At 41.8% G+C, this 20755-nt stretch overlaps 1 protein-coding gene across 2 annotated transcripts in view; it reads right to left on the bottom strand.

The window, feature by feature from the left end:
* Positions 1-20051, bottom strand: part of ESR1 (estrogen receptor 1) — a 237624-nt gene extending 217573 nt beyond the window's left edge. For both annotated transcript variants that reach the window (XM_081854342.1, XM_081854344.1), the window contains exon 1: positions 19034-20051. The gene's annotated coding sequence lies outside the window, so the exon portion shown is untranslated. The remainder of the gene's footprint in view (positions 1-19033) is intronic.
* Between the last annotated feature and the right edge of the window lie 704 nt (positions 20052-20755).

Genomic DNA, 20755 nt, shown 5'->3' with positions numbered 1-20755 from the left:
TGAGGTGGGTTAATAAATGTAAATTAAATGGATTAAACCCTGTGGTCTAATTGCACAGTCATAGACACTTTTAGTCGTCTGCAAATGTTTGAAATTTTAGGTGCTACAATACTGTCTGCTGCATGGCTTCCAGATAAGATTATATAAGACTGTTGGTAGTGGATTAATGTTCTGAGGGGTCCTGTGTGCAATCCTTTGTGGGGACCCTATTTTTTCACCTAAATAAATGTGACTATGGTCAAAATTGGGAATGTATGAGACAATAATCATGTTTCTGCCTTCACACTGTGCTCCTAAAAAAAGTTGGGAACAATCCCTGCTGTGGGCCAGACAGGAGGAAAAAGTAATGATAATATGAATGTCTCTGAAATGGGTGCCCCCAAAAGTGGGTGCCCCCCAAAAAATTGGGAACACTTGGGGAAAATGTTTTGATTATGATAAAGTCTCACATTGATTATGATAAAGTCTGCACTGTCTCACATTAAAACCACTTGGGAACAATCTCTCCCCCACCTTCTCAAAAAGTATTTCTATGGGAAGCCAAAGCAAAGGAGGTGAAATAGCCTCAACCTTTCCCTCAGTCCATGCACCCTCCAAAAACCTAAAGAGGTTGACTTATCCTACCCTTTTCTTTCCATATTTGTCCCACAACTGCCTGGGGAAGTCCTTCCCTCTGGAAAGGAGAGGTGGAGTTCATACAGCCAACCAGAGTGGCAAGAGGGTGGGCCCTTCCAACTCCACCAAGTGGTCTGTGCTGCACAGCTGGAGGAAGCATTTTTATTGTCTCTCCACCTGCTCTGGGTTAGTGATCCCAGCTTAAAAGGTTGTCTGCACATACCTTCTTATCTAAAAGCAGTAGAGTTTTGTTTTTTTGAAATGAAAGCTCAGAGTCTGCAGCATATCCTAGCATGAGCTCTGGTGCAATCACTCCAATTACGCCTTTATAAATTCAGCCCTGTTTAGATGCTAAGGATTCCTATTGCCTGGTGTCCACAGCTTTGACTTCGCTTGTTGGCTAAAAGCGACAGGTAGGAGCGGTCAGGCTAGCTCCTTTAACAGAAATTGCTTTAAAATAAGACAGCTGAGTCTGGTGCCTCTATTCAGAAGCCTTTGGGGGCACCAGGTTGGTGACCCCATCATGAGATAATTTTAATCTGTTTTAGTATTTTGACTTCTGTGTGTTTTAAAGTATGGTTATGATTTTTTCTTGATTTTATTGTAAACCATCTTGAGGTTTTCTACAATCAAGTGGTGTATAAATTTTATGAAATAAATAAATAATGGATCTGACTTAACCTACTATCCCCAGGGAACATGTGTATTAGACTCCGGGGCTTTTATGAATTCATTAGACAAGTCTCCCAATTCATTTCATATACTTTTATGTAATTGATGGGTTTCATTTATATATGTTAATACCAATAGATTTGTATACACCGTAGCTTCTTTCCCACTCATGGACTACTTATGTGAAAGCTCTTGAGTAATACACTAGAAGAAGAAGAAGAAGAAGAAGAAGAAGAAGAAGAAGAAGAAGAAGAAGAAGTGCCTCAATGGGAAACTGCTTTTCGTAAGAAATCTATATTTCAGTGTACTTAACTTATAGCTGTCTTCAGTGTACAGTGTTTTCTTTCAAAAAAAAATTTGGGGTGTCATTATTTTACCATGTGGGGCAGATTTATAAAAATAAATTATTACAGCTCTGGGATAGCTCAGTTGGCAGAGCATGAGACTCTTAATCCCAGGGCTATGGGTTCGAGCCCCACGTTGGGAAAAGAAATCCTGCATTGCAGGGGGTTGGACTAGATGATCTGTGTTGTCCCTTATGATTCTATGATTCTATGCCAAGCAAGAACTGAACAAGCTATCCATAAATCCATACTGTAAAACCATAAAATACAAAAAAAAACCACACCTTTAGATACAATTTCTAAATGGCTTGAATTCCAAGTCGCTAAGATTTCAAAATATTTAGCAGTTTATAACTGCCTTTAAATAAAAAACTTAAAGAAAGTATCCTGTCCCCTCCTTCCCTCTGCAAGCTTCTCCAGGTGCTTAAAGGCTCTTCCTGAACAACACAGGTGGGGGCTGTAGGGGAGGAGAAACCCACTTTCTGTGAACTTCCTTATTTCAATTTATGTTAGGATCCAATTCTGATTTTGGCAGCAGTCCACAATGCCCCAACCTACTGAAGAATTGATGCTTTTGAACTATGGTGCTGGAGGAGACTCTTGAGAGTCCCATGGACTGCAAGAAGATCAAAGCTATCCATTCTGAAGGAAATCAGCCCTGAGTGCTCACTGAAAGGACAGATCGTGAAGCTGAGACTCCAGTACTTTGGCCACCTCATGAGAAGAGAAGACTCCCTGGAAAAGACCCTGATGTTGGGAAAGATGGAGGGCACAAGGAGAAAGGGACGACAGAGGGCGAGATGGTTGGACAGTGTTCTCGAAGCTACCAGCATGAGTTTGACCAAGCTGCGGGAGGCAGTGGAAGACAGAAGTGCCTGGCGTGCTCTGGTCCATGGGGTCACGAAGAGTCGGAAACAACTAAATGACTAAACAACAAAACCTTATTCAGGAGAGCCCCCTACCATCCAGAGAAGCTTCTTGATGGGTGCAGGTGGCTGCAGGAGAAAGGATGTCTGTAAATGTTAACCTGTATGCTCTCTGAGGGGGAAAACAGGTCTCCTAACAACACTCAAAACACTGAACAAACTACGGCTCCCAAGATTCCCCACCATGCAAGAACAATTGCCTCAAAAAAAGTTTTTTTCACGTGCTTCTAAGGTTTGAAGTTTTTTTCAATCCCCAAATTAAATAATTAAAGTATTTAAATTAAATCAAGTGGATGTACCTCATCTGAGGCACTCTCAGCCTAGGATTAGACTGCAGATTACACTGATATCCTCAGATGTTTTTTCTAAACCACTTTGTATTTTTCCCTAATCCACTAATTCCCTAATCCCCATTGCTAATCAGATGATCAGTCTCAATTCCTAATTCAGGTTTGCTCTGGTTAATCCTAACAGCTACTGTTTTGCCACATATCCTAGATGACAATTGATGTTTAGCATCCTTGAATCAGTCATTTTCACAGCATTCTGGTGTGGGGAGGGGATACTCCTTTGATGTGGCTTAGAATGCCACTATTATTTCCTGCTCTCTTTTTGCATGCTGAGCCCAAGGATGGTTTCTACAGATGGGAGAGATGCTTGTATTCTGCACAGCATCGCCACTCAAGCACAAGAAGATTGTACTGGGTACAGAAGTCAGCCCTGAATAATGTTGTTTACATTTAAAATAAAATTTCTGACACTTAAAGTTGCTCTTTGGGCTGCAAAGTGTGTGAATAAAATCTAATCAGTTTTTTAAAGCTAGAAAAAAAGCCTACTCATTACCAGCAGCCACAGCCCTCTGCCTCTCCCTGTGACTAACTGAAGCAGCATAAATGATTAATTCATACAGAGAATCCATCTTTCTTGACAAGAAATTTTGATTATCGACATACATAATTTTAATGTCTTTCTACTGCTACATGCCAAATATACACAATGGTGGCTCATTCTAATAATGACTAAATAGGCTACATCCCAAGAGTTTGATTTATAGCTTCCCCTTTAAATTTCTACCCATCTCCAGAACTGAAAGCTGAAACCAGCTTATTCAGGGCTTAGCTGTGTCCTGTCCCTGACATTTCTTGTGTTCATTCCAGCTTTTATAGTTTCGTAGAATTGCTTGATACAGTCCATCTTGCTGTCTTCCTGCTACGGAAAGACTGCTTCCTGCTATATTATGCATAGAGGCAATGCTTTTTTTCTTTAAAAATGTTTAGGGGTACTGTCATTTTGACTCCAGAAAAATCACTATTTAATAATTCAAATCGGGGGAAATAAATACAGTAAATGGACAAAAGTACAATAATTCACAAAATATTTAGGGGTATGTGTACCCGTGTCCCCCCAGAAAAAAGCACTTAATAGAGGTATCTCTATCCCTATTTCATAACACTGGATCAGTCCCACAATATAAAGCCTGCATTTTATTTTTAAAGCATCATGATATGCCTATAAAGAATTCATCTCCCTGTCTACAGTTTATTTAATCTGCTATATCTCTATTTAATCTCTGTCTAGAACTCAAGGTAATGTATTCCAGTTGTAGTCAAAACAGAAATATACATAAAAGTACTATTAAGCTGTAAGAGATCTGACTGAGCAACCTACACCTGAACTGAGCATTTTGTTCCTGGATTGCATCCATACTCATATTTCCTATTCTAGTTCAAGGCATCACAGTCAAACCACCTGAGTATTTACATACCCATATCAGATACCCAACATGGAGCTCTCCAGATGTTGTCTGACTACAACCTCCATTAGCCCCACCCAGCATTACCGACAGAGTTGATGGGAGTTGTAGCCTAATACCATATAGAGAGCACAATATTGACTACTGCTGCTGTAATCAGCTCTGAGTGAAGAGAAGATATAATTTTTAAGAGTGATAATAGCACTGCTGCTGCCCAACAAGTGAACTTCAGCAGAAGTACTAACGCATTAATCATGAGGCACCCTAGTTGGGTTGTTGAAAATATTTCCAAAATCACTGAGAATATTGTGGTAAATATTTTGGAAACAATAAAAAAGCTGGGCTACATCAGAGTGAGATTATTCACTTTACAACAATCAAGTACTTGACACAATGATCAAATCAGGAGCATATATTGGACAGAAACTGTACTAGCTGTTGGACACCCTATAGCAGGGCAGTCCAACTTTTCATACCAAGCGGACCACAAGAGTACTTCGACATGGATCCAGCAGGCTGTACACTGACTTGTCACACAGGAGAGCAAGGCCAAAATTTGACACTTTCTTTCAGCCCTCATGCTGCCTTCCCAAAGCCAGCTAAGTGAAGTGTTGGGCTTTGGGAAGGAGGTACAAGGCTATGAAAAGGGTCTTAGAGCCCTCCCATCTTTTTCCCAAAGCTGGTAATGTGCTAACTAGGCCTTGGGAAGGAGGCAGGAGGACTCTGGGACCCTTTCAGAGCCCTCACACTGCCTTCAAAAGCCAGCACCTCATTACTCGGCTTTGGGAGAGCAGTACAAGGGCTGGGGAGGCGGTTGGTGTCAAATGTTGCTGAGGACTGCCAAAAAAGGCCTTAAGGGCCACATGCGGGCTTCAGGCCATGTGTTGGACCACTCTGCTCTATAGTTTAGTACAAGAGCAGAGTACCAACTGTCCTGAGCAGGCTCAAAAGAGCAATATTCCACCAAACCCTTGATAATTGTCATAGATTTTGGTGTCTAGAATTGAAAGCAGAAATGAATCCAGTTCTGAGGTTCTAGATCAACTGGTCCACTCTTGCAGGATGATTCTGAAGTCTGCTTAGCAAACCCCAAACGTTATGAGTGGGATTCAGCAAAAGTGAGTATGATTTAAAATATGTATATTTATATTATAAATATTTAACATATTTATAACCTACTCTTTGTCATGGGATCTCAGGGTGAAGCAATAAAGAATTATTTAAAACAACAAATCTATTAAACAAAACATAAAAGCAGATAAAATCAGTTAACATCAATCACAAAACTACAGAGAATCATCTATAAAATTCCCAAGCTAACCATTTCCAAATGTTTGAATAAACAGGCATGTTTTAAGCTGGCGCCAAAAGAAAAGAAGAGCCAGCGACAGCCATATCTCAGAGGAAAAGATGTGCCAGTGTTGCATCAAGAGTTGTGGTATTGCCAGTCTTAAATCAAACACATGAGCATCACATGGCAAGACCTGAAACTAAAACAGGATCACCAAGCAGAGAAGTAATTATGTGTTAAAATGTTATGCCCTACAGTCACACTGACCAGGCCACACCTTGACCAAATCAGACACTCCCATAGATTTCACACCAATTCAACTCACATGTGTATAGAATTCAAAATTAAAGGGATAGAGGAGAGCAATGGAAGGTGAACATACCAAGTGTCATGGCAGTCTTAAAGAGCACACAAATCATGAGCTCCTGATTACAGTGGTACCTCGGGTTAAGTACTTAATTCGTTCCAGAGGTCCATTCTTAACCTGAAACTGTTAACCTGAAACACCACTTTAGCTAATGGGGCCTCTTGCCACCGCGCCGCCAGAGCACGATTTCTGTTCTCATCCTGAAGCAAAGTTCTTAACCTGAAGCACTATTTCTGGGTTAGCAGAGTCTGTAACCTGAAGCGTATGTAACCTGGAGCGTATGTAACCCAAGGTACCACTGTACACAGGATTCTCCTCTTTGTGCCCATTCTGATGGTGGTGGAAGAAAGCATCCTGGCATCTCTGCTCCCCTCCCAGGCAAGTAGGAGATGGCTGGGAAGCAGAGGGGCACCTGGGCAGACCTAAGAGTTAACTTAATGCCTCTGGTTGCATTGGAAAGACTGAAATGGGTCCTTCCCACAAAGACACAACCACTGTCTTCCATTGCCCATCCTTACCCACTGTCAGGTTGTGGTCTGATGCCAGATCCCACAGAAAAGGCAGGCATTGTTGGACCCTTGATTGCTCTGAGTGAACAACTCACCCCAGCAAACGTTGAGTGCAGACTAAGTTTTTTAAGTCTCCCACCTCCACTTCTTCCAGGCTCCACTCTGTTGTCGATAATTTTCAGATTCTTAAAATGCCGGTCTTCTGGCCTGAAGATGGGTACTCCTCCATTTATAGTTTCTCACCTAGTGTACTTCCAAGGCTGCTGGACAGGTGACGTACTGTGGGAGACCTTTGATTTCTTAGGGGAAGGTGGCTGGGGAGCCTCATGCCTTTGATGCTATAAGGGAGGTTTTTCTGGGAGTTCCTGATCGTCAGCCTCACGCTCTGTGGACTCAGTGGTTCTTCAGCAGCAGGCTCCAAGCCCTGAACCTAACATGGCTACTTGTCTGAGTCCTCTGTTGGAGACTCTATAGCCTCCAGCCTTGAATCTTGTTTGCAGCTGGGCCCTGAGGTTGAGATACTCACCCCTTTTGCTGCAGGCTGGCGTAATGTACTTTGAAGTAATCTAGGGCAAGAAGGTTGTTTTCTGCTGCTCCAGAGAAGCGGACACGGAGCAATGGTTCCAAACTACAAGAAAGAAGATTCCATCTAAACATTAGGAAGAACTTCCTGACAGTAAGAGCTGTTCGACAGTGGAATTTGCTGCCAAGGAGTGTGGTGGAGTCTCCTTCTTTGGAGGTCTTTAAGCAGAGGCTTGACAACCATATGTCAGGAGTGCTCTGATGGTGTTTCCTGCTTGGCAGGGGGTTGGACTCGATGGCCCTTGTGGTCTCTTCCAACTCTATGATTCTATGATCTAGACAGATCTTCCTTTTAGTTGTATAATTGTCTCACATTTTCATTGTATTTCCTCGTCACTTTCCAAATGGGGCGGGGGGGGGGAGTTCATTGCACTTGTTGGTCTAGGATGATATAGAGTGCCTTAATCCTCTTTAAATGCACAAACCTAACATTCTGTTATGTGACTGAATCACTCCTGAATCACTGTGTGTCAGGAGGCACACATTGTCACCACTTTAAAAGAGAAAGGTATTTTCAGCAGATAGAGGAGGGTGATTGGAGTCTAGGAACAGTAGAAAGAAAAAGTGTTAAGCAGCCGCTTCCACAGCTCATCTCCGGTTCCCCCAATCAAACTGGCAGGCTCTTGTGTCTCTCAACTAATCGTCACTTCAATTTATTACAGGCAATGGACCAGAAAAAATATCTGCATTTGGAAGAACGTGATCATTTCGTGTGGAAGCACATGCACTTTGGAACTCCCTGCCTCTTGAGATTAAGCAGGCGTCTTCACTGCACTCTTCGGCACCTGCTAAAAGCATTCATGTTTAGACAAGTATTGCAACTTTTGTATGCTTTGAAGTATGTTTGCGTTTTATCTTTTTGTACACCTCATTTGGTCCTCATGTCTTATATGCATAAATCAGATATTTGCATATATGATTTGCATTGACTCATGTACGCATTTTGAATTTTAGCAATTATCATCCAGTGTCAGTAAACATTAGAAACTTGATCCATGAGATTCTTTGGTGGTGGGTGGTTTTTTTTGCTACAACGAACTAACATTAATGCCCACCATGGCATCAGCAAGAGCAACTGAATTCTGGTTTCTGGAGCATGAGAAAGGAACTGTGGACCTATCCTAGAATCATAGAATCATAGAGTTGGAAGAGACCACAAGAGCCATCGAGTCCAACCCCCTGCCAAGCAGGAAACACCATCAGAGCACTCCTGACATATGGTTGTCAAGCCTCTGCTTAAAGACCTCCAAAGAAGGAGACTCCACCACACTCCTTGGCAGCAAATTCCACTGTCGAACAGCTCTTACTGTCAGGAAGTTCTTCCTAATGTTTAGGTGGAATCTTCTTTCTTGTAGTTTGGATCCATTGCTCCGTGTCCGCTTCTCTGGAGCAGCAGAAAACAACCTTTCTCCCTCCTCTATGTGACATCCTTTTATATATTTGAACATGGCTATCATATCACCCCTTAACCTCCTCTTCTCCAGGCTAAATATGCCCAGCTCCCGTAGCCGTTCCTCATAAGGCATCGTTTCCAGGCCTTTGACCATTTTGGTTGCCCTCCTCTGGACACGTTCCAGTTTGTCAGTGTCCTTCTTGAACTGTGGTGCCCAGAACTGGACACAGTACTCCAGGTGAGGTCTGACCAAAGCAGAATACAGTGGCACTATTACTTCCCTTGATCTAGATGCTATACTCCTATTGATGCAGCCCAGAATTGCAATGGCTTTTTTAGCTGCCGCGTCACACTGTTGGCTCATGTCAAGTTTGTGGTCAACCAAGACTCCTAGATCCTTTTCACATGTACTGCTCTCAAGCCAGGTGTCACCCATCTTGTATTTGTGCCTCTCATTTTTTTTGCCCAAGTGCAATACTTTACATTTCTCCCTGTTAAAATTCATCTTGTTTGTTTTGGCCCAGTTCTCTAATCTGTCAAGGTCGTTTTGAAGTGTGATCCTGTCCTCTGGGGTGTTAGCCACCCCTCCCAGTTTGGTGTCATCTGCAAATTTGATCAGGATGCCCTTGAGTCCATCATCCAAGTCGTTGATAAAGATGTTGAATAAGACGGGGCCCAAGACAGAACCCTGTGGCACCCCACTAGTCACTCTTCTCCAGGATGAAGAGGAACCATTGATGAGCACCCTTTGGGTTCGGTCAGCCAGCCAGTTACAAATCCACTGAGTGGTAGCATAGTCAAGACCGCATTTTACCAGCTTCTTTACAAGAATATCATGGGGCACCTTGTCAAATGCCTTGCTGAAATCAAGGTAGGCTACATCCACTGCGTTCCCTTCATCTACCAGGCTTGTAATTCTGTCAAAAAACGAGATCAGGTTAGTCTGACATGACTTATTTTTCAGAAATCCATGCTGACTATTGGTGATCACAGCATTCCTTTCTAGGTGGTCACAGACTGTTTGCTTAATGATCTGCTCTACAATCTTCCCTGGTATTGATGTCAGACTGACTGGGCGGTAATTATTTGGGTCCTCTCTTTTCCCCTTTTTGAAAATAGGGACAACATTTGCCCTCCTCCAGTCTGCCGGGACTTTGCCTGTTCTCCAGGAATTCTCAAAGATGACTGCCAGTGGTTCTGAGATCACATCTGCCAGTTCTTTTAATACTCTTGGATGCAGTTCATCTGGCCCTGGAGACTTGAATACATCTAAACTAGCCAAGTATTCTTGTACTATCTCCTTAGTTATTCTGGGCTGTGTTTCCTCTGCTGAATCATTTGCTCCAAATTCTTCAGGTCGGGCATTGTTTTCTTTATCGGAGAAGACTGAGGCAAAGAAGGCATTGAGGAGTTCAGCCCTTTCTCTGTCCCCTGTTTGCATTTCACCATCTTCTCCTCTGAGTGACCCTACTGTTTCTTTGTTCTTCCTTTTGCTACAAACATACCCATAAAAGCCTTTTTTGTTGCTTTTAACCTCTCTAGCAAGCCTGAGTTCATTCTGTGCTTTAGCTTTTCTGACTTTGTGTCTACACGTGCTGGCTATTTGTTTGAATTCCTCTTTGGTGGTTTCCCCCCTTTTCCATTTTTTGTACACATCCTTTTTTAATCTTAACTCAGTTAAAAGTTCTTTAGATAGCCACCCTGGCTTCTTTAGGCACCTTCCATGTTTCCGTCTCGTTGGTATTGCCTGAAGTTGTGCTTTTACTATCTCCCTCTTAACAAACTCCCAGCCACCATGAACTCCCTTTCCTTTTAGTATTACTGTCCATGGGATCTCACCCAGCACTTCCTTAAGTTTTATGAAGTCGGCTTTCTTAAAGTCAAGAAATTGAGTCCTAGTATGCTTGGCTGCTCCTTTCCGCTGTATAGTAAACTTCAGAAGAGCATGATCACTCGCACCTAATGATCCTTCCACTTCTACCCCACTAACCAGGTCATCAACATTGGTTAGGACCAGATCTAAAATGGCTGTTCCTCTTGTTGCTTCTACCACTTTCTGGACAATGAAGTTGTCTGCAAGGCCAGTGAGGAATCTGTTTGACCTTATGCTCTTGGCTGAGTTTGACATCCAACAAATATCCGGGTAATTGAAGTCCCCCATTACTACTATCTCCCTTCCTTTTGCATGCTTGGCCATCTGTTCCAGGAAGGCATCATCTATGTCCTCCGTTTGGCTTGGGGATCTATAGTAAACTCCTGCAATGAGGTCACTGTTATTCTTCTCTCCCTTAATTTTGACCCAAATGCTCTCACTTTGGCTTTGAGGTTCTAAATCTTGGATCTCTTCACAGGTATACACATCCCTGACATATAACGCCACTCCTCCTCCTTTCTTGTCTGGTCTGCTTCTCTGAAATAGATTGTATCCCTCCATTATTACATTCCAGTCTTACATTCCACTCCTACCTTCAGGAGCACTGTCTCCCTCCCCCACATTAGTCAGTTTAAAGCCCTCCTGATGAGGTTTCTGAGATTTTTGGCAAAAACATTCCTCCCAACCGTTGTGAGGTGCAGCCCATCGCTTGCCAGAAGTCCATCTTCAAGAAACTGCAGTCCGTGATCTAAGAATCCAAACGGTTCCTGTTTACACCATTTGCGAAGCCAGCTGTTCACTTCCACTATTTTTCCCTCTCTCCCTGGGCCACGTCGTTCAACTGGGAGGACAGATGAGATGACAATTTGTGCATTTAATTGCTTCAATTTCCTGCCCAGAGCCTCGTAGTCTCTTTTGATCTTCTGGAGGCTATTGCTTGCAGTGTCATTGGTTCCCACATGAACCAAGAGTAAGGGGTATTTGTCAGTGGGTTTTATGATTCCTTACAGTCGTTCAGTTACATCTTGGATCTTAGCCCCGGGGAGACAGCACACTTCCCGAGACATCTTGTCAGGCCCACAGATCACTGCTTCTGTTCCCCTCAGTAGGGAATCCCCTATCACCACTACACGCCTCCTCTTAGGTCTGGTCGGGGTTCTTCCGTGAGCTGTCCGTTCCAAGGTCGCCTGCACATTCCCTGAGGACTGACTTTGCTGCTCGTCTTCATATACCTGATCTACTGTAATGAGGGAGAGATCCTCAAATGGAGTCTGCACTTCGTCTTCCATGCTAGGGGAGAGGACCTCAAAGCGATTGTGTATTTCTAAACAATCAGAGAGAACCCTGGGCCTCCTACTTCTTTTTAGTCACGTTTCTCCATATATCTGGCTCCTGTGTTGGTGAACTAGCCTCCTTCTCAGGGGAGTGCCCTGTCTCCTCCTTGGTGGAGACGGTGTGCTCTGTTGCTTCCAAGAAGAGCTCCAGCTCTCTAATTCTTTGGAGCGTAGCTACACGTTCCTCCAGTTGCTGGACTTTGTCTTCTAAGAGGGCAATCAACATGCAATTGCTGCAGGTAAACTGCCTGCAACCTTTGGCAAGATGGCAAACATTGCGCAGGAACCGCAGGCGACTGCAGGTGTTCCCTCACCCTCCATCTTGAGAACGTGTCGTTGGGGGTGACTACAGTGGTCCTCCATCATAAAAAGCGTGAAGACAGGACAAATAACTCCCCCCAAAAAAACCCTAGGTCTCCCCCAACAAACGTTTGAGACTAGCTCCCCTAAATCTAAAAGATGGATTAAACTCCTTCTTCAGCTGCTGCCCTGATAAGCTCCTCCCACAGCTAATCACCTACCTCAACAGAAACCCCGCCCCCTCTGACCTTTGCACAGGGAGAGCAGCTAATCAGCCACAAGAAACACACACACAAGAAAACCCTTTTTGCTCCTTCTTCAGCTGCTGCCCTGCAAGCTCTGCGATCTGGATTCTGCCCTGCGATCTGGATTCTGTGATTATCCCAGTATGAAGTTATTCCATAAATATTATCATACTGTGAGAAAACTGATCATATGAATCATACTAAAGTGGCAAAATAAAGTTATTTTATACTCCAACATAAAACTGGGATATAAGACATATAAAAGGGAAGTGTTTGTGATCTAGAGGTTTATTCTCTTCATAAATCAGATCTTTGCCAGTTAACTAGGCAAAAGGGTACTCAACAGAAGTGCAATGACATAGCATTGCAGCTGAAACAAGCTTATAAAAGTATTTTGTAATGATAAAATAATTAGGAAAGATATTGCCAATCTGCATAAATATCATTTTCCAAATAATTGTGAAATAAATGTAGACAGATATTCAGAAATAATCAAATATTTCTTCATCAAGACAGAGGTGCTGATATCCATGTGCTTTTTGCCAGTCACATTGCAAAACTTTAATGCATTTGGTTAAATATTTACAATCCACCCAAGGCCTGCTGGGGCAACATCTCATTTTCTCCCTAGAGGCTTGTAGGGATTACAACTTTATTATCATGGTCATCATCATCAATTACATGATCATTAATTAAATTTCTATACCTCATCTGATATACAATACTATAATAACAAACAAAAACACCCCCACAAAGTTTAAAATGCCATAGATTGTTCTTATTATTAATATTACCCAACACAAACCCATTGAAATGAAAAAGACTGAGTGTGTTCTGCCGTTATGATAGTCTCTAACTCTTTTTGGTTTTATGTCCCTTTGCTTTTACCTGTTTTTACAAAGGGGGGGGGGGTGGAACAGTGGTGAGAAAACTCTCAAATGTCCTTGATTCTGTTTGATGCAAATTTACACTTATTAAATATATAATGTATTAGGCATTATAGCTGATGTTAGGCATTTTCCTACCACATTCCTTTCTTTTTAAGTCACAGATGTGTCCAAATGACTTATTCCCTTCATGTTCTGGCTTATTTGGGAGTGCAATAGCTGACCTTTATCTGATTGGCATCTGATAGCGCACTGGTATGTCATTCTGTTTAAGAAAAATATATGCACTCTGGTGCCCTGGAGTGGGGAGTGGATGGACAATATTTTAGGAATTATCATTGCTACTCGTGATGTTTGTTTGTTTTCTTATTCTTCCAAAAATGGCATACAAAACGCAAAAGTTATGATTACTGTTTTTAATGACACGGAGACAATGATTGTAACTATCACAATATGACAATACAGCCTCATTTCTCCCGTCTGAGATGGACAAATAAAATATTAAGAAGTGATTTAACTTCTTGCCTGCTTTATTATTTAGAGAATGCCCTGGTACAAAGAGACATGTTACCCTTAAGTACATCAACACATCAACAGACATACCACCTCTGTTTAGATCTCCAGGTAATTAGTACATCAAATCCTATACATGTATTCTATCATATCAGCTTTTGATCATACTTGGATCTCTTAGACTTTCAACTTAAGAAGATCAACAATAATTCACGGAATTACAGACATCAAAAGCAGACTATGGACAGGAATAAAAACATGCTATTACCCTAGCATCCATTTCTAAATCTGCATAGATGTGCATGTTGAGTATTTTCAACTCACACATTATGATTTCCTAAACCCAGATAAACTATTCCCCCTTTAAGACAAATCAAATGGATCAAATGCAACTGCAACTTAGAATGTTGTAAGAACTGTAAGAATGCTATATAAGCTCACATTTATTTTTCATGTTAGTTTCTTGTAACATACTACTGTATATAAAATGAAAAATGTTACTATATATTAACTGTATTATACTCAAAATATGTAAACACATAGACAAAATATTGCTGCATCTCAATGAAAAGCCCACTCTCCTTTTCTATTCTGTTGCTATTGTGCATTGTTAAGAGTTACATATCTGATAGATAAAATATTAAAGAGCAAAGGGGGGAGGGAATAAAATAACTAATTTCCAACAGCTGGTATTTTTTTTTTTTTAGAAATAGGATGCTAAAATCTGACACACACACACACACACACACACACACACAGAGCTAACTCTATTTGTTCTTAGAAATATCACAAACGTTTGAAGAAAACCTCCTACAGAGCCACTTGTACCAGACTCAACCTGATGTTTTAAAATCAGGCACAGAGATCTCCAAGCATTAGGTTGGCCCAATCTGAACTATTTGTTTTATTTGTACAGTACCAGCAACTAGTTAGTGTAGCAGATCATTCCCCAAAAAATGAATGACCCAGTAAAATTGCTCTTCCTTTTCCTGTATCTCTGGTTTAGAATCATTATCTGCTTTCCTGGTCTAGTCTTAATGCTGTACATTTTACAGACATATACCGCAAGTTCATTACATGACCAACTGGTCATGTTGTTCAGATGCCTGCTTGTCATTTTCCAAAGCAACTACTCTGTTCCCAATTTAAGAATGGTAAGTGTAATGCCAGTGGACAGTAAAAGTGGTCTAAAGACACTCTCAAGGCAAATCTTTAAAAATAAAATGTAAACACCAACAACTGGGAATCACTGGCCCGCAAGCACTCCTATTGGAGAATAGCCTCTACCAAAGGCGTCATGAATTTTGAAAAAGCACAAACTCAGGACAAAAGGAAGAAAGAAGCTAAGAGGAAGGCAGGTTTGGCAAACCCTCACCGTGATCAACTCCCACCCAGAAACCTATGTCCCCACTATGGAAGGATGTGCGGATCTAGAATTGGCCTCCAGTCACTTACGGACTCACTGTTAAGACCATATTCATGGAAGACAATCTTACTTAGCTACAAGTGATCACCAAAGAAGAAAGAAAAAAGATAGTTCATTAATAACAAATTAAGTACAGCTGATCTGAGTGCTGTAAAAGTTTTTTTAAACTTCAAAGGGCTTCTTAAAGGCTGTGAATCAATCAATCATTTTATTTGTATGCCACTTTTTCAAAGATAAAACCATGCTCAAGGTGGCTTACAAATATATATAACAAACATAACAAAAGTAGTCATAAACAATAAACAAAACATCAAAAGCTACACAACTAAATTGAACAGTCTCCTCAAAAATCATAGGATACAAAAAAAGGCTACAAAAAATAACAGTAACAACAGCAACAACCTCCTAGCTGGCCTAGGACCAGGTCACCTGAAAGACCCTTACACACCAACCAGATTGCTGCAATCATCATCTTGACTGTCCTGCAGCTGCCTTGCAGTTGTTTCGCTTGCATTCAAACCAAAGTTTCAGTGCAGTGGCATCTGCATTTTGGAACACTGTTCCTACTGATGTCCGGCACGCACCCACAATTTTGATGTACTGATTTGATTGTATTTTGGTGTAGACTGCCTTTACATATATTTATTTTTACAGATTGGTAGTTTATTAATACCCTTGTAATTATTGTTTAACTTCAAGCAAGGTGGGGGCCAAATGCGCTTTCAGTTCATACACTGGAACAAGTTCTGGGCTATATAGAACAATGGTTTGTATGCCCCTCTGAAAAGAATTAAATTTCTCATTCTTCTAATCTCTAAAACAGGAAAGATCAGCCTGGGGTCCCAATATATTGTTGGATAATTTATTTATTTGACTTATTAGTTGCATATTACCCAAAGGTCTTACAACACATTTAAAAACAGAAACATAAATACATTACAGCATTACAAAGGATCCATATGAAACACACTCACCTTGACCACTATCACCCCTAGCAACTGTGGCCAATGGTCAGGGATGATGGGAGCTGTAGCCCAATAATATCTGGGATCCCAAGGTTGGGAAAGCCTTTTTTAGATAAACTAAAATGGACATAATGCCATTTGGGAGAAATTCTTTTTGAAGTGCATAAGAAACAGACTGATCATTTTCGATAAAGACACTTTTAATCAAGTGTAAGCACTTCAGTGTAACAGCCACCAGCTCATAAATCATAGGTTTAAAATTAAAATCCCAAGCTGGTACTTCTGAAAAATTAGATTCTGAAGTGCTCTAGAGATAATTAGCTTTGCTTTTACTCTGTCAGCAAAGTCATTCCAAGTCATTTAAGGCTTATACAGAAGAATCCAAAGAAGTGCAAATGGAAATCTCCTTGTGCTTCCTGCCCACCCCTTCTCACAATAGTCACTCATCTTCCACCAAAAAAGCCATACCTGGAGTGGCATGCAATGTTGTTGTGGGGGCTGCAGTTGGAGGCAGAATCAACAGAATTTGAGAAATGCCTGCCACTTATGGAAGAGCAGTTTAGATTCAAGTCATACCATTTTGCAAAGCTGACTAGGAATATTTTATTTCAAAGACACTGGACACAGTTCAGAGAAACAGAAGTAAAGATCAGCAAGTGGGAGCTGCACAAACATACAGGGTGCAGTGAAAGAAATAGGGTACAAATGGTGAAGAAAAGCCCTTTGCCCCACTCTTGCACCTGCCACCCTTTCAGAGTTTCCTATTTCCCATCTGTTCCCATGCTCCACCCTTTACCCAGCTCTCACCCATAGCCATTGGTGGTGGAGACAGAAAGAAAGTAAAGCACTGTATGTTCAATTTCTTAGCCACACCAACAGGGCAGGACATAAATTGAAATATCCCTATAATCACTTACAAAAGATACAATCTATATCCGTTGCTGGAATTGTATCAGCCATGAACAATGCATTTCATGCTACATTAACTCTGTGGAAATTAACTGATCCATATATAATTATACCTTGTGTGCTGTTTGTACTTCTAGAAAAGTCAGGGGAACTGGATTAAACATATAGGTAGTCTCAGAAACACAGTGTATTTGTGTGTGTCTAGATTCTCTCTCTTACACACACACACACTAGATAGATAAACAGATAGATAGATAAACAGATAGACAGACTCTTCTGTCATCATCATTATTCCCTAAAATGTTGAATATTCAAATATATTTCCAAATGGACTGAAATAAAATTAATTTAGCAAGAATTTCACATGGGAACAGTAAAGCAAGTTCACTGGGCAAACTCAAAATAACCTCTGTTGCGTGGGTAAAGAACAAGAGGCATGCACAATTTATAAAGAATTACTTCTGAAATTTAAATCTACCCATATACTTCATATATTGTCCTTTTTTAACTAAACAAAGGCAGAATCATGAATCCTTCAACCTGGAACATAAGTGGCTGCATTTCCCCCCTCCTTATAGACAATAAGGTGATAGAAGACGTAACGGTTATTGAGTACAGTACTATGATCCAGGGGTCCCAATGAACACGTGTGGGTTTTAGGTGCACCTAAAACTCCACCTACACATAGGCTGCTTTGTTCTTTTCACTGACTCGGGTAATGCTATATACATCCTATGAGGAATTCCACTTCACATGTGGGAGTTCCCACATGCAACAGGGTTGTCCTGCATGTGTGAAGCTCCACCAGAGCTTTGGTTCAGGTCCTATTAAGAAAAGATATCTCTGTGAGATACATGTGATTTGATTCACAGGGACTTATTTTGGGGTAGACATTTTTTAGCAAGAACATGCTGTTAGATCCTTGGAAAATTTGCCATGAATACCCTACATTTTCTCTCATATCCAAATAGGCCAAGGGCCAAAAGGCTGATTCAGTCATGGTGCCTTAGGAATCCATCACTGCCCATGACATTCTACCACACAGTGCCTGCAAAGTTACCAGACAGCAGCATATAGTAGTCCCTGCTCTGTCCCTGCTCACACTGTAGAGATGGTAGCATGGTTGAATGCTACCATTCTACCATGAAGCAGGCAAGATACGGTAATTCTTTTACTACTTTCCATCCAGAAGCCCTTCATCAAAAGAGACATCACTGCATTGTGGGCATGAAGAATGGAACTGCTGTCCAGGTCCATCATTGGTAATTGGCTTTTTGGGACCTGACTACTCCTCCTTGGTCAACTGTGACAGGCAAATAGTTTGGAGATATGTATGCCTGACATTTTTTGAAAGGCAATATGCAGCAGTGGTCTTCCCTTGTCCTATGAATCATCCAGTGACCTTTAAAGCTGACAACGAAATCTGACATTTTTTCTTTTGCCTGCTGTTTGTTTTCTGCAGTTTGAAAGCCTTTGCTGAACATTGTTTGTGCTGATAAAAACCAATAATTAATGTTTTGCATAAGAAAAAATACGACTTCTGTATAGGATTTGCAGTGGCTGCCTGTTAATTACCAGCAATTAGGACTCCTCCCATTCCTAGTACCTTCTGGGTGAAAAACAGCTATCCTCTGAGGTTCAAAATCTAGAGCGGCTTAAAGCCAGATCTCTTTGCAAGTAAGGTTACCCCTTCAATATTTTGCATTGATGTTAATACATTCGTTTGAATTTAGCGAGTCCACACTTTTACTGCTTCACCATAGACTACATATGATTTGTTTATATTGATTTTTTTGGTCTCCTGTAGTATTCACTTTAAGTCGTCTGTGGCCAAAAAAACCCCCCCAAAAAACCCTAATAAATTTAATAACAACAATAATATTGCTTGCTAAAGTCCCCTGAAGATACTTGTTGGCCCATCTACTCTCTGACTCAAATGGCGTCGAGATGCTGTGGACTACAGCGCCCATCTCCCCTAACCATTAACCACGCTGTCTGTGGCTGACTGAAAGTCACCATTTGCATCCCCCTTGCTCCAAAGTCATTTCATACAACTTGTGCCAACAAATTCAAGTACTCTTGACAGCGAGACGCAACCAAACCAGGGAGAAGCAAACATTGGTACTTACCGCGATAAGTTCCTTCTCCAGGTGAGGGGGCCCTGATAGGCCTGTGGCAAGTGGAGTGGGGCTGGGGCCTGCAGGTAGGCCCAGAGCCTGTGCCAGGCCAGGCAAACAGGAGCTGCTGGTCCCTCACAACCTCCGTGGCTGGGGGACTCGCTGCTGCTGCTGGATTCAGGGAGACTCCGGGTCCCCCTGCAGAGAGACCCATCTCTCAAACGGCTCTGAGGAAAGCCCCTTCCGCTGCACTGAAGCCCTCTCCCGAGGCTGCCCACCCCACACAGAAAGCCTCCCAAGACTGTAGGCCCGGTGTGGGGTGGGAAGGCCATGAAATGGACGCCAGGAGAAGGGAAAGGAGAGAGTGGAAACCTGGCAGGAATTGCGGAAGGGAGCAGAAAGAGGAGCCAGCAAGAAAGAGACAAAGGAAGAAGAAAATCCATTCCAAGATGGCGTTCCCGCCTTTTCTCTTTTGCCTAGAGCAGCCGGCAAAGCCACCTGCGGTGGGGCTGTTAGGAAGTGGAACTGGAAATGGGCTTGTCTTAGCCTCACGTGTATTCTATAAAAAGATTTTACTGCCTGCCAGTGGGGAGATGGGCAGAGGCAACCCAAACAGCATCTCCCCCCCCCCCTCCTACAGGAGAATGTCCCTCCTTTCAAGCAGCAACGTGTTACATTCACTTCACTTTTTAAGGTGCACACTTTAAAGCTTGTAATCTGTGAAGCCCAGTAATATCCACAATCCTCCCAGGCCAGGATTGAACACCTGAAAACTGTTTTATACCAATCCAGAACACTGATACCAATATTGAGCCTATGAAACCAGTGTACTTCCTCCTTCAGAAGTTCACTTGGATCATGCTAGGAGCCAAGAGTCATCACGCAGCCTTAGTGGGCTTGGCTAAATGTATACCCCTATAGCCCCTTGTTGTCTCTTAGGGCAAGATTGCTGGAATAGGGCTCCTATCTTAAATTGAGCCAGATCATTTGTCCATATAGCACAGTGACATCTAGGTGTGAACTCTTTTTTGTTGTTTAGTTATTAATTCCAAGTGTTTATTTAATAAAGTTTCACTTAATTTCTTACTCATTTGCTACAATTATATTTGTTTCATGTATGATGCAGAACTAGCATATTCTTTTCTTCAACTTCCATTTGCGTTGGCTTCTAGTTATTTCAGTGTGTGATCCAGACAGTCTTCGGCTGCCTGCAACTTTAGCGGCCTCTATTCTAATGTTTAGACACCCAACTACTCCTTCAAGGCATCAGATCTGCCACATCTCTGTTAGATTGCCTATAAAATGGGGGTGGGCTTTTTCCATTTCAAAAGGTGCACAGGCACAGCCTGTTCTCTTCCTCTCCCCCTGTAAGGCTGCTTCAACTGAAATGGGTGAAACAAATTTAAAAAAGAGCAAATGTATTTTCATTTGGAACTAATTCATTTGATCCCCATTTGTTTTTATAACTAAAATGGAGCTCATTTGTTTCATTTATTATTTATTTTGAAAACAAATATACACTGGTCCTTTCAGCTCTGCTTCCAAAAGAGATGCAGCAGATTGAATGCGGGACCCTTTTTAAGAAAAGTATGTGCTCACCTACTGAGCTATGGGGCAGGGGGTGATGTGTGAAGGATTGGTGATGTGTGAAGAATTGGTTCTAAATTTTCTGATCTGATTAAGTCTTTATTAATGCTGGAAGCTAAGACTGCAATTGTATGCACATTTAACATA

The sequence above is a fragment of the Podarcis erhardii genome (assembly GCF_964252035.2).
Source record: "Podarcis erhardii genome assembly, chromosome: 3".
In the NCBI taxonomy this organism is placed as follows: domain Eukaryota; kingdom Metazoa; phylum Chordata; class Lepidosauria; order Squamata; family Lacertidae; genus Podarcis; species Podarcis erhardii.
The sequence above is the reverse complement of the archived record's forward strand: the minus strand, read 5'-3'. Positions and strand labels throughout refer to the sequence as shown.